The sequence below is a fragment of the Oncorhynchus kisutch genome, linkage group LG1, assembly GCF_002021735.2.
Source record: "Oncorhynchus kisutch isolate 150728-3 linkage group LG1, Okis_V2, whole genome shotgun sequence".
Taxonomy (NCBI): Eukaryota; Metazoa; Chordata; class Actinopteri; order Salmoniformes; family Salmonidae; genus Oncorhynchus; species Oncorhynchus kisutch.
Genome location: NC_034174.2, coordinates 33,067,238 through 33,079,189, shown reverse-complemented (window position 1 = coordinate 33,079,189; position 11,952 = coordinate 33,067,238). Strand labels below are relative to the sequence as shown.

The 11,952-nt window shown below is 41.2% G+C and overlaps 1 pseudogene; it reads right to left on the bottom strand.

Annotated features, from left to right (window-relative positions):
- Positions 1-1,260: 1,260 nt before the first annotated feature.
- Positions 1,261-11,396, bottom strand: LOC109874402 (pepsin A-like; annotated as a pseudogene).
- Positions 11,397-11,952: the final 556 nt, after the last annotated feature.

Sequence of the window (11,952 nt, the reverse complement as noted above, 5' to 3'; positions counted from 1 at the left end):
TATTAATGATTCAAGAGGACTGGAGAGGGAAGTCTAAAGACCCTGGGTTCATTCCAAAAGGCTATATTAGTCACTACCTTTGACGAGGGCCCATTTGCCTCTGGTTAGGGAATAGGGTGCCATTTGGGACATAATCCCTGATTTAGCAACGCTGACCAAAAGCAAAATCATCCAGGTTTTGTAATGAAGTGACAGGTTTGATTAAACTGGGTGATATGTCAGCAGATGCTAGATGCTTAGGTCCCATGTGGTTCAGTTGGTAGAGCATGGCTCTTTCAATGCCATGGTTGTGGGTTCAAATCCAATGGGGGACCAGTATGAAAATGTACTATAGTAAGTTGCACTGGATGAGAGTGTTTGACAAATGTTAAGATCCCTGTACATTTTTACTTCAACTAGGTCTACGGCCTTGCAGTAACATACTGTACAATATGTATTGTCACTAATAGGAAGTATTGAGGTGTGGTAATGACACATTTCCAGCTAGTAGATATTCAAGCATAGTTTATAATTAGAACCAATCAACCCGCAGCAGAAATGTAAGAACGACCTGAATCTAAGATGACTGTATTTAGACCAGGCACAGATGGCATGGTGCATGCAGTCAGTGCCTGCTGATGCTCAATGATTGGCATGTAGTTGTGTGTGTGTATGTAGACTGAATTCAGAAGATGACTCATCCTTTCTCTGTAAGCCCCCTCCTGATTTAATGAAATGACTGCCGATAATATAGTGTATTTGTGAGTCTATGGGTTTTCATGCCATCTAGTGGACTGTAATTGTGAATGATTTAGCTGAATTTAGGATTTAGCTGAACATGCAGTCTTGCCCATAATCAACCTGGTTAATCTGAACGAGAATCCATGTCAATAGTCAAACTACCACATTTGCAAAACAGCACAATAGACTTAATAAATCACAAATCTGATACAGGTTCACTTTGTTTTATTCGCATAATTGGAATAATCGCACAGTAGTGGAGCTTGTTCACTTTTCATTACCTGTCTGCAGTTCACTTCAGATGTAAACAGAACTGGAATAATGATGGTCGGTCCTGGTGAATCTTTCAGAGTCAGATGCAGACAGGCATGGTCTCAGTGTGGTGTTGGGGCACCAGCGTGGTTGTCAGCATCCACATATTTAGCAGATGTTATCGCAGGTGCAGCGAAATGCTTGTGTTTCTAGCTCCAACAGTGCAGTAATATCTAACAATACAAAACAATACACACAAATCCCCCAAAATTAAGAAATTAAGAAATATCAGAACGATTCAGCCTGGGCCACACAGTTCTGGTCTCTGTTAAAGATTGTGTAAAACTGCCTCATGAAGACCTCACCCAGGATCCACTGATCATTGTCCCAAGCAAAACCAGTACTACAACTGGAGCCATACTGGAGAGAGAAGAAAGCGGAGTATAACTGCAGGTGGAAAAGTAGCCTGGACAGCCGCTAGTGGGCGCTATTGTCCACTATCATCTAGACTTAATGTGCCCAGACGGTGATACACTCGTGTCCCCTAGCGACAGGTTCGTACAGAAACACATCCTCCATTCAGGCTGCAACGGCGTCGGGTTTCCTCCTTTTCTCGATTTAATGGTCTGTGGGTGGAAGGAAAAAAATCAGAAAATATGCACTTTTTAAATTATTATAATAATTTTTTTACTTTTACCCCTTTTTCTCCCCAATTTCGTGGTATCCAATTGAGAGGCGAAGGTCAAGCCGTGCGTCCTCTGAAACACATCCGAACCAAGCCGCATTGCTTCTTGGCACAATGCCCACTTATCCCAGAAGCCAGCCGCACTAATGTGTCGGAGGAAACACCGTACACCTGGCAACTGTGTCAGCGTGCACTGCGCCCGGCCCGACACAGGAGTTGCTAAAGCACGATGGGACAAGGACATCCCTGCCGGCCAAACCCTCCCCTGACCCAGACGACACTGGGTCAATGGGTCTCTCGGTCGCGGGAGAATCTCTAGCGGCACAGCTAGCACTGCGATGCAGTGCCTTAGACCACTGCGCCATTCGGGAGGCCAATATGCATAATATTTTTCACCACCAACTTCTGGATGTTGCACACCGTGTGGGTCTGTTGTTTACCCCTGCCTGAACATGGTCAGCAACATCAGGAAGTAACATTAGCCACTCCACATGGTGGTGGGGAAAAAAGTATTAAGGAGGAAACCGACATCTTTGCAGCCTGAACAGAGGATGTTTTATGTATGAACCGGTCGCCAGGGGACACATAGCAGCAGGGCTAGTGGAAAAGTTTCTCTCTGATCTTAACAATGTTGAGTCCTTACATTGCAACAAGGAATAGACATTTCAGTAATAGCATTGGCATATTGTGGTGATTTTAAATTGAGTGACCGGAGTTATGGGCGGGCCTTAGAGGGCCTGGCCCACCCTACCGTATCTCCTTGTCTGTCCAAATAAAATACTGAAATATTGGTCATTTATTTGACAGAGACAAACAATCTGATGCTGTCTGGACCAAAAGATTATGGCATGTCATACTACTTCTGGCCAGACAGCATCAGACTATGTACATAGGCTACATACAGCAGAGAGGAAGAGGCGAAGCGAGAGGGCACACTCTAGCCAAAATCTGTCCAGTATAAGCCCAATGCGTTTCTATCGAATAATATGCAGGCCGAAGCTTGTCGCCTTCCTTTCCGCCTTTGAGACAAAGACTTCCATTTTTAGAGCGGAGACATGAGCATCTTATCATTATATAACGATCTCTGGTTTCAGCCTCTTGCGTTTTGGAAAGGAAAGTGGCAGGTGCACAGTGCACTTTTAGGATACTGGATTTCGCCAAAATTATCCAACTACTCCTGTCTAAATAAAATCATTCAAAATACTTCCCCAGGGAACATAACTTAGCCACAGTCGATCATTATTATTTTTTATTTTTTTAAATAGCTGTGTATTATTTTAAAACACAAGTGTGTTTGGGAAGCCCGCCAACTGAGTAGTGCACTTGGCAATAGGTCTAGTTTATTGAGTTGCGGCTGTTAGTGAAAAGCGTCTAAAATATGTGTGAATATAATGTGTCTTGAGTATGATCTTAAAATGTTGCATCAAGGAGAAAGGTAGAGGGTTGTGGCGAAAATATGGTGCATCCATTTGGCAATGTCTGATTATCTTAACTTGTACACCACTCATTTTTTTCTTCGCCTCATACAAGCCAAGGAAAAATTAAGGAAATGTACCGTTTTATTTATGTCCATTCCTCAGTATTTGGAAGATCTAAATATCATGATTGATTATCCCATATATCTAGTGGAAACGTCAGAAGCTCACTGGTACAGGAACCTCTGACATGCTGACCACACTGCTCAAGTCGGGTGTGCGTGCGTTGCAAAAATAAATGTGCACATACATGTTATTCAGTCATTGCACCCACATGTCAACGATCACCTGTGTAGCCAGGTGCTAAAATAGAACTTGGTTCTATTTGTGACTCTTGACCCTCTGCAAGTCCTGCCTCTCCCATGTCCTCCTCAACGGTTTTTAGCAACATATACCCACATGGGTGATTGAAAGATTAATTGAGGTCCACACTCCAGTCCAGTTGGTAGTGGTAATGCACCTTACAGTTGGTTTCCAACTTCCATATAAAGTCCAAAGAAGAAGAAGAAAAAGCCTGAAGGAGGAGAGATTAGTAGAAAGAAACTCAGTTTACCATTTTATCTGTGGATTAATTGTCGGAGTAGAGGACCAGGTAAAATAACAACCCAATGTTTATATCCCAGGACAATTTAGCTGGCAACAGCAAGCCTGCTAGTTAAATTGCCATAAATGTTCAAAACTTTTTGACCTGTCCCCAAGTTGGTTCAGAGTTCGTTTTGATATTTCAACCTGCTTGTCCTGATTGCATCCGGTCTGGGTGGACAAAATCAACATGCGCAGGAGAGGTCTGGTCAGCATGTCTATTTTAACTCGGGAAGTCAATTAAGAACAAATTCTTATTTACAATGACGGCCTACCCCAGCCAAACCCAGACGACGCTGGGCCAGTCCCTATGGGACTCCCAATCACGGCCGGATGTGATACAGCCTGGACTCGAACCAGGAAGAGTTCCTCTTGCACTGAGATGCAGTGCCTTAGACTGCTGCGCCACTCTGGAACATTGTAAGGCAATGTTCCCTCAACTGCATGCGGGCGAGCAGCTCCACTCAGACTGCCAACCAGAAGAAATATGAGCTGGTGCAGAGAAGCACGAGACTGAACCTCACTCAACTTTCTACAGTATTCTCTTTTAGTTAACACTATAAACGTTTTGCTCTACTGTGGGAATTGTGATCGAATCAATGCAATATTAGCCACTTTCAACATAATATACCGAAACAAAATGAACTATGCAAGATTTAGTATGCAAAACTAACTGTGCAAGAGATTTTCTTGTAAGCATTGGAGTAGGATTCTATTGCATTGACAGGCACCACTCAGGCCCATACTTTACACAGACCAGTGAGCCATAACCAATCACAGCTGCAGTAGGCCTATATGCAAATAGCCATTGCCATATATGGATCTGTGCCATTCACTTTGAAGTGGGATGTTTAGGCTACAGTATGATCGGTAGCCAGTAGATGCTCTTGAGATCAAAGGGAGAGCTGCATGTAGCCACGTTTGCACACATTTGTTCATATTCTTAGCTAATTAGTGAGTTATTAACCCAGTTATAGCTCATTTCTAGTCAACAATGTGGTTGCTTCCTACAAGAGCACAAAATGTGTGCATTTCTCGCCATCTTGGAAAAGTAATCAGATAAAGAGCCTTTTAATGTCGCAAAAGGGATGTGTTGTATTTTGAGAAAGTCTTGAATAAACTCAGTAGCCAATAGGCAGAGCGTAGCATCATTTGTCTGATTCTCTGTAATAATTGTATGGGAATAATAATAAATGTTATTTTGTAAAGTGGTTTCTTGCATCAAACAACATTTTCAGTCACCTCCTCGTCTGAAGGACAAGTGGATAAACAGGTTGTCAAGCACTGCATGTATTTTTTTCTTCAAGTCTCATGGAATGTAGACATTGAACAACACACATTGGCTAATACTGTAGGTTGAGGGCAGGGGCTAGTGCTCTCGCCATAGTTTAATTTGAACTTTTAGATTTTTATCATTTTACTTCAGATTTTTATGATTAACAATGTGACAAAGATTTTGAGAAACGAAAACGTTATTATTGAAATGAAACTTTTACGCAAAAATGTGCATATAAAAATAATAACTGGCATGCAGATCAGTAGAAATGGAAGGATAAATTTTACGCTTCCCTAAACTTGAAACTCACAAACTGCCTATGGTTTTTAAGCTACTGTTACAGGCATAAAAAACTGTAAACGGGCTAGCACGTGCACACATAGGAGGTCCCGTGAAAAAACTTTCCCCCCTATGGAAATCAAAGGCCCATCCAAATGATTCGTTCCGGCGCCAGGTCTGTACCAAAGTGTGGCTTAAGCTTTCTTATTGAGCATCGCTCAATATATGCTCAAACGGAACATTACACTACATTTTAGCGATACTTACTATGGAAAAATAGGCAGATGCTAGGAGAGTGAAGCTGAATCCATTGATGTTAAAGGTCATCTCAGGCATGTCACGATACTCTGTAAAGTAGTAAGGAAATGTATCCTAGTAATTTGCTGAAATTTGCTGAGCCACTTACATTAGTACCATAAATGGGTTTTTCAGTTATTATACATATGAAAAACATAACACAAATATCCATCACAAAACTGTGTTCATTTATAAGATTGAGATCCAGTGAAACCTGCCTGTATGCTCCCACCCAGCCATTGACATCCCTGGGAGGCCCGATGATCTCAGTGGTGCCAGAGTCAACCATAGCTTGGCAGCCAGCTGCACACGCCACAGTATTCCCATTGTACTGCAACAGACAGAGCACATATTTATTTACTAGGCAAGTCCGTTAAGAACAAACTCTTATTTACAATGACGGCCTAGGAACAGTGGGATAATTGCCTTGTTCAGGGGCAGAACGACAGATTATTATCTTGTCAGCTCGGGGATTCAATCCACCAACCTTTCAGTTACTGGCCTAACACTCTAACCACTAGGCTACCTGCCACTTTAAGACAAATAGCGTCACTATTCTATAGAGTCATCAACAACAAAAGTATGCATAACACCAGTGACTGATCATCCTTAATGAGTTTGAATTTGGTTGGTGTCTTCTGTGGGACAATGATAATCTTTTATTCTGTTACACATAAACTCATTCATTAGCCGTCCACAATATTACCTGTCTACTTCATACTGCCAGTAGGTTGAGAGATGGGGATCCATTGGATGCTTCCTGTGAAGTAGGAGGGGTCGGTTCCTCCCAGGATTAACAAACTGCCATCTACAACCCAGTCCTCCAGGGAAATCTCACTTGGTCAGTTAGATGGAGAACAGGTCTTGGGGGGATCTTGCCATGTTTCCAAATGTTGTCAAATACAGGAGTGCCTCCCTTAATTGACAGCTGCTTGGGAAAGACCAGACTCATAATCCCATCCCATGGTAATGTCTGCATGAGTGTCCTCCACCAGACTCCGGCCAAAGATATGGTGTCACAGATCTGGGGAAAAAGCAGTCACACACATCTACTCAAAATGCTGTTGGTGACATTTTAAGAATGAGAAGTACAAGCCTCTCTCAACAGCATAAATTGAGGGGATTGAATGTGATGTGGCTGTATTTGTTACGGAGAAGCCATTGTTTGGAGGATATATTGGCACGGGTGTTCATTGAGGGCCAATATATCCTCCAAACACCGGCTTCTCGGGCATTATCACTTTTATACAACCAGTTACCATATTCAAATAATTATTTACATATTTTAATAAAAAATGTTGATACATTTATTCATACAATTTCCTCCTTCCACAAGATATAACCGCGACACAAATCTTGTGTTGGTCCCCAAACCGGCTGGACTTTCGTTCAATTGGTTCGGTTGCCAGAGAAGCAACCCAGTACTTCAGTATTTTTGTTTTGTATTTATGGACGCGACCCAGTCGTTCGTTCTAAATGTTCCATTGCCATACTAGCTGGCAACAGTCTTATCCCTTGCATGCTAGCCAACTGTGACTAACTTACAGTCACGTCAAACAGTGCAAACAGAATGACAGCAAAGTAGCTGCATTTGCGTTTGTTTAAGCTGTTTTCTAGTGACATTTATTTGGATACATCCATAACAATGAGCTGATGATGCGCGATTTCGACTGGCGTAGAAAACGTGCTCTCGTCAGGACACCTATTCGGAGGAGCAAGCCAACCACACAGCTAACACAATCACTTCAAACTGAAGCTGGAAAGACAGCAAACTAGCTGCACTTCGTTTCGTTTTAGCTGTTTTCGATTGATAGTTCTTTGTATATATCCATAAAAAAATTATGATTCATGATTTCGACTGGCTGAGAAAAGCTGCCTGCCTGTCTGTCTCATCCCGACAAGTTCATTACTATGCGACATCTGGAGATCGAATTTGAATGTTGAAACAAAGTTGTCTGTCTCTCTGACATTTGCAAGGTTTATACAAATCTCCGCTGTTGAAAACGAAATGTTAGTCTAAAAGAAATGTGAGATAATGTCTAGATGCAATTTATAGTGGAGGTCAGGCAGCCAGTTTATAATAGCAATAAGGCGTCTCGGGTCTTTGTGGTATATGGCCAATATAGTTTATAATTTATATATTTATAATTAAGCAATAATGCCAGAGGTGTGGTATATGGCAAGACAAAATATTTAAGTCCCTTTGAATGAGGTATGGTAGTGGGTGCCAGGCGCACAGGTTTGAGTGTTTCAAGAACTGCAACTCTGTTGGGTTTTTCAGTCTCAACAGTTTCCTGTGTGAATCAAGAATGGTTCACCATCCAAAGGACACCCAGCCAACATGACAACTGTGGGAATCTTCAGAGTCAAGATGGGCCTTTCGAGACCTTGTATAGTCCATGCCCCGGTGAATTGAGGCTGGTCTGAGGGCAAAAGGGGATGCAACTCAATATTAGGAAGGTGTTCCTATTGTTTTGTACACTCAGCGTGAATTATTTGAAGTGGCAAGTGTTTCTATTTGTGTACTGTTGTCAACTGCATGAGAAAGACAAGCATACAATAAATCTACATCTGCACTAATAAAATGCATATACAGTACATGTAGGTCACACCTTGTTACAGGTTAATAATAAGTCACATAGATTAACTGGAACAGTATGTCATGACTCAGCATTTCCCACAAAGATTTCTATAAAATGGGGCTGTTGACTTTTCAGAATGTGAGCATGTAACATATGAGTGTGTTTTATTTTAATGGCTTCAATTACCCATATTATTTATGAATGGCCATTTGATACAAAGAATAGTGACTTTAATGACTGCAAATAAAGGTCTGAGCGTACTTTCCGCATACTTGAGTCTGATGGGAATGGTTCGCGTCTCACCAATTTGATTCGATTATCACTAGATTAGTGTTTTTAAACACGATGTCAGTAATAACGTTTCTGATATTTCACATGAATCTGAATAAGATCTAAGTGACGTAGGTAATTGTCAAACTTCTTTAGACAACTCTGCCCTTGTAGAGAAATGCTAATTCTTATGTAGGTGACCAAACTATTGTTAAGGGGGGGCTACCACTCAGAGTTGAGCCTGTGGGGTCCCCTACAGGATAGCTCCCGCATTACACTAATGGCCAAAACCAGCGCACACACACATGATCTCCTTTGTCTCTGAACGTTGAATGCCCGAAGAGGATTCTACGATGACGGACAGACTACTGAGCCAATGGCGGAAGACTACAGACTACACCCCAGCTGAACCAATCCAAAGATCCGATCTTCCAGAATCAACCTACTTTCTTTTCTATATAATAGTGGTGTACTGATTGTAACGGCCTCTTCTTCGTCTGCGCTTCCGTACGAACCAGCGGGAGAGCCGTAATTACGCTGTTCTAGATATCTTCACTCTGAATAAACTGTAGCTTGTCATACAATTTACCACCTTGTCTGAATCGATCCTTGACCGACTCGTCCGTCTACATATCCAATTGCTAACACCCTCTAAAGGACAAAGTCAGACATCATCATAATGTACACTGTCTTATAATTTTGTAAAATTGTATTTAATGCCAATAAAACTGTAATAACTTTAGATCATTCAACCTCATCTTCAAATGTACAAAAGTAAAAAAAGAGAACACACTAATAAAAAACAACAGCCATGTTTAAAATAAGACTTTATTTAAATTTTAAATTTTTACAAATTGTTTTAATTGAAACGTAATGTGGTATGTACAAATTACAATTAGCTCAAATAGTAAATAATGACTCTGGCTAAATGCACATTAAATGGTAAACACTGACAGCATTAGAACATGTACTCACCAACGTGTGGATCCCTTGTCAGATGAATTCCTTGTTTAATACTGTATCAACCAGATGTTTGTTAATTAGATAAAACATTAAGGTAAAACTTTGACCCGTGTAGTTTTACAGTTCTGTTTTCAGGTTGTATGACTCTTCCAGAGCAGAACGTTTAATGGAGCAAGCTTCTTTATTTCCTCCTTTTCTGAATGTTGCTCTTGTGAAACTCAAACGTGAATAATCCCTGTTCACTCCTTTCATGAGGAATACAAAAGGAGGTCATAATACAGCAGTATGGGTTTAATGTGTATTTACTACAGTGCATGATGTAGTACCTGCTGCAAACGGTTTCCTGGAGGATTAATCGATGAGCTGAGGACTGAAACCGGGCCACGTCCTTAACACAAAGACAAGACTGGCCAGAGAAACAACAAACACATGTACATTAAACCATTTGAACATGTCATACAAACATCGATATCCCCTGAAATTGTACTGGAGAAAAATTAACTTAATATCACATATCATAAGGATATGTTCTAAATAAACCAAAGCCTTCAGTATCAAACATATTAACTAAGCGTTATAATTTAGTAGAAAAAAAGCTGATTAAATCTTCTAGAATCGTATTGTGAATGGTTAAACGACCGCATTTGCTGTTCAAAGCCCCCTGGGACTAGTGATGGCTAAGAGAAAGTCACTACTTACCTCTTCATAATGCAAAGGCAACATTATCTACTGTGAAATAAGTAATTCATCAAAACCCATTCAATATCATCAGTGAAGAAGGGCGCTGCATGATCTGACAACATAACACAACTACTGATGATCAATACTCATGGCATATTTATACATCTATCCTTTCTGCTATTCTCAACTGGAGGTGGGGGCATGAGTCCGCTGCTGTTCTTCCATTTGTGTCTAATCTGTCAAATGCAACTGTGAGATTATTTCATGTGTCCCTGCCATTTTATGCAGTTGTACAAGCAGTATTGATCATATCAGGCATACTACCAGGTCATCAGGCACCTGTTATCAGATATTTCCATCACTAAGATTTCTGCTAAACTGAATGTTATGCTCATGCTGCAGACATAAAAAGCTGATGTTTTCAAGAGCGTGTCACTCCCCCACTCATTATAAGCAGGGAACAGACTATCCTACCCATTCATATCATTAAACAAAATGGATCCCGTCTCCCCTGATAATGTGCAGTTCTAATTTTAACTAACATTTGTTCTCTACCAGTTGTTCTTCCTGCATGCTGTTAAATAGCACATCTGAATACTTTACCATTTTTTTAAACAATATAGCCTGAGGATATTATTAGATATGTGTATGATTTTAGGAATAGTCGTGACCTAACTATTTATCTATCACTCCCGTTACACTTGACGGAGTAAAACGTCATACTCAATTTAACTTACCGGTACGTGACATACACATCAGAGGGACTTCTATTGGTTAAGCAATATCTTGAATCTAAATTTGCCTGTGACAAAACAGCATGCAGGGAGAAAAAACTATTGACAACACACTGTTAATGAATTGTATAAAGACCTATGGACATTTTGAAAGTGTAACAAAATGATCATGGAGCAATAGACTTCAATAAATTGTAACCAGTGCTATTATACTGATGGCATTGCTTTAAGGAGATGTCTATACCCGTTTATGTGCAATATATACAAGTGTATGGTATTACATTTATTATGAACCAGGTATCATTAATTGAGCGGTTTATCTGCTTGCCTCATATATAGAATGCATCTAAGTACACAATACCAGATTAAGTGATTTTCAGGTGTTCATAACAAGGGATCAGACTGTTCTTTGTTTATACGTACCAAAGTATGTCGTTCAGGCTGGCAGCAATCTTTACCTGAGCAGGGACAGGTGTCTGTGGGGGGAAGGGAGGTGCCCACTCCTGTCATAGACAGGCAGAGCTCAAAACCTCTGAGAAGCCTTGTGTTGCCGTCCAGGGTGTGGCACACAGTGGGTCTCTCGAAAGGCAGGATTTGCATTTCCTACCAAAGTTTACATACCAAATCCGCAACTATGCTAGTCAGGCCTGGAATCCTGGCACTAAGCCGACTGTTAACTGGGCAGTGCCTCCTGTGGATTCTGGATCCCTGATGGCAGCCCAATGACAGTCTCTTCATTTTGATTTCATATTCACTTAGAATAAACTCTAGAACTAAATAAATTCAAATCATCGATACCTGCACAGGGCGGGAGGTTCCTTTCACTGGGAGTGGCACATGGTGGTTTGTGGAAAGCCTGGGTGCCGAGTCACTCCATCCCATGGTGGGGTAGCAATGTAAACTGACCCTAACACAGTAAAATATTATTCCTGCAGGCTTCAACGCAGGGATAGCAAAGCAACTGGCAAATACACAAATAATTAAAACTATGGCTCCTTGTTAAGCTGGAACAGATCTTGAGGCATTACCCTCCTAGCTCTGCAGGGTTGTTTTCGTCAGTAGAGTTGAGTGGACAGGACAGGCACTCCAACTGTGTGTTGTTGGCCAAAGTGACACACAGCAGGAGGTGAGGTGGGCAGAGCAGTGGAACACCCGG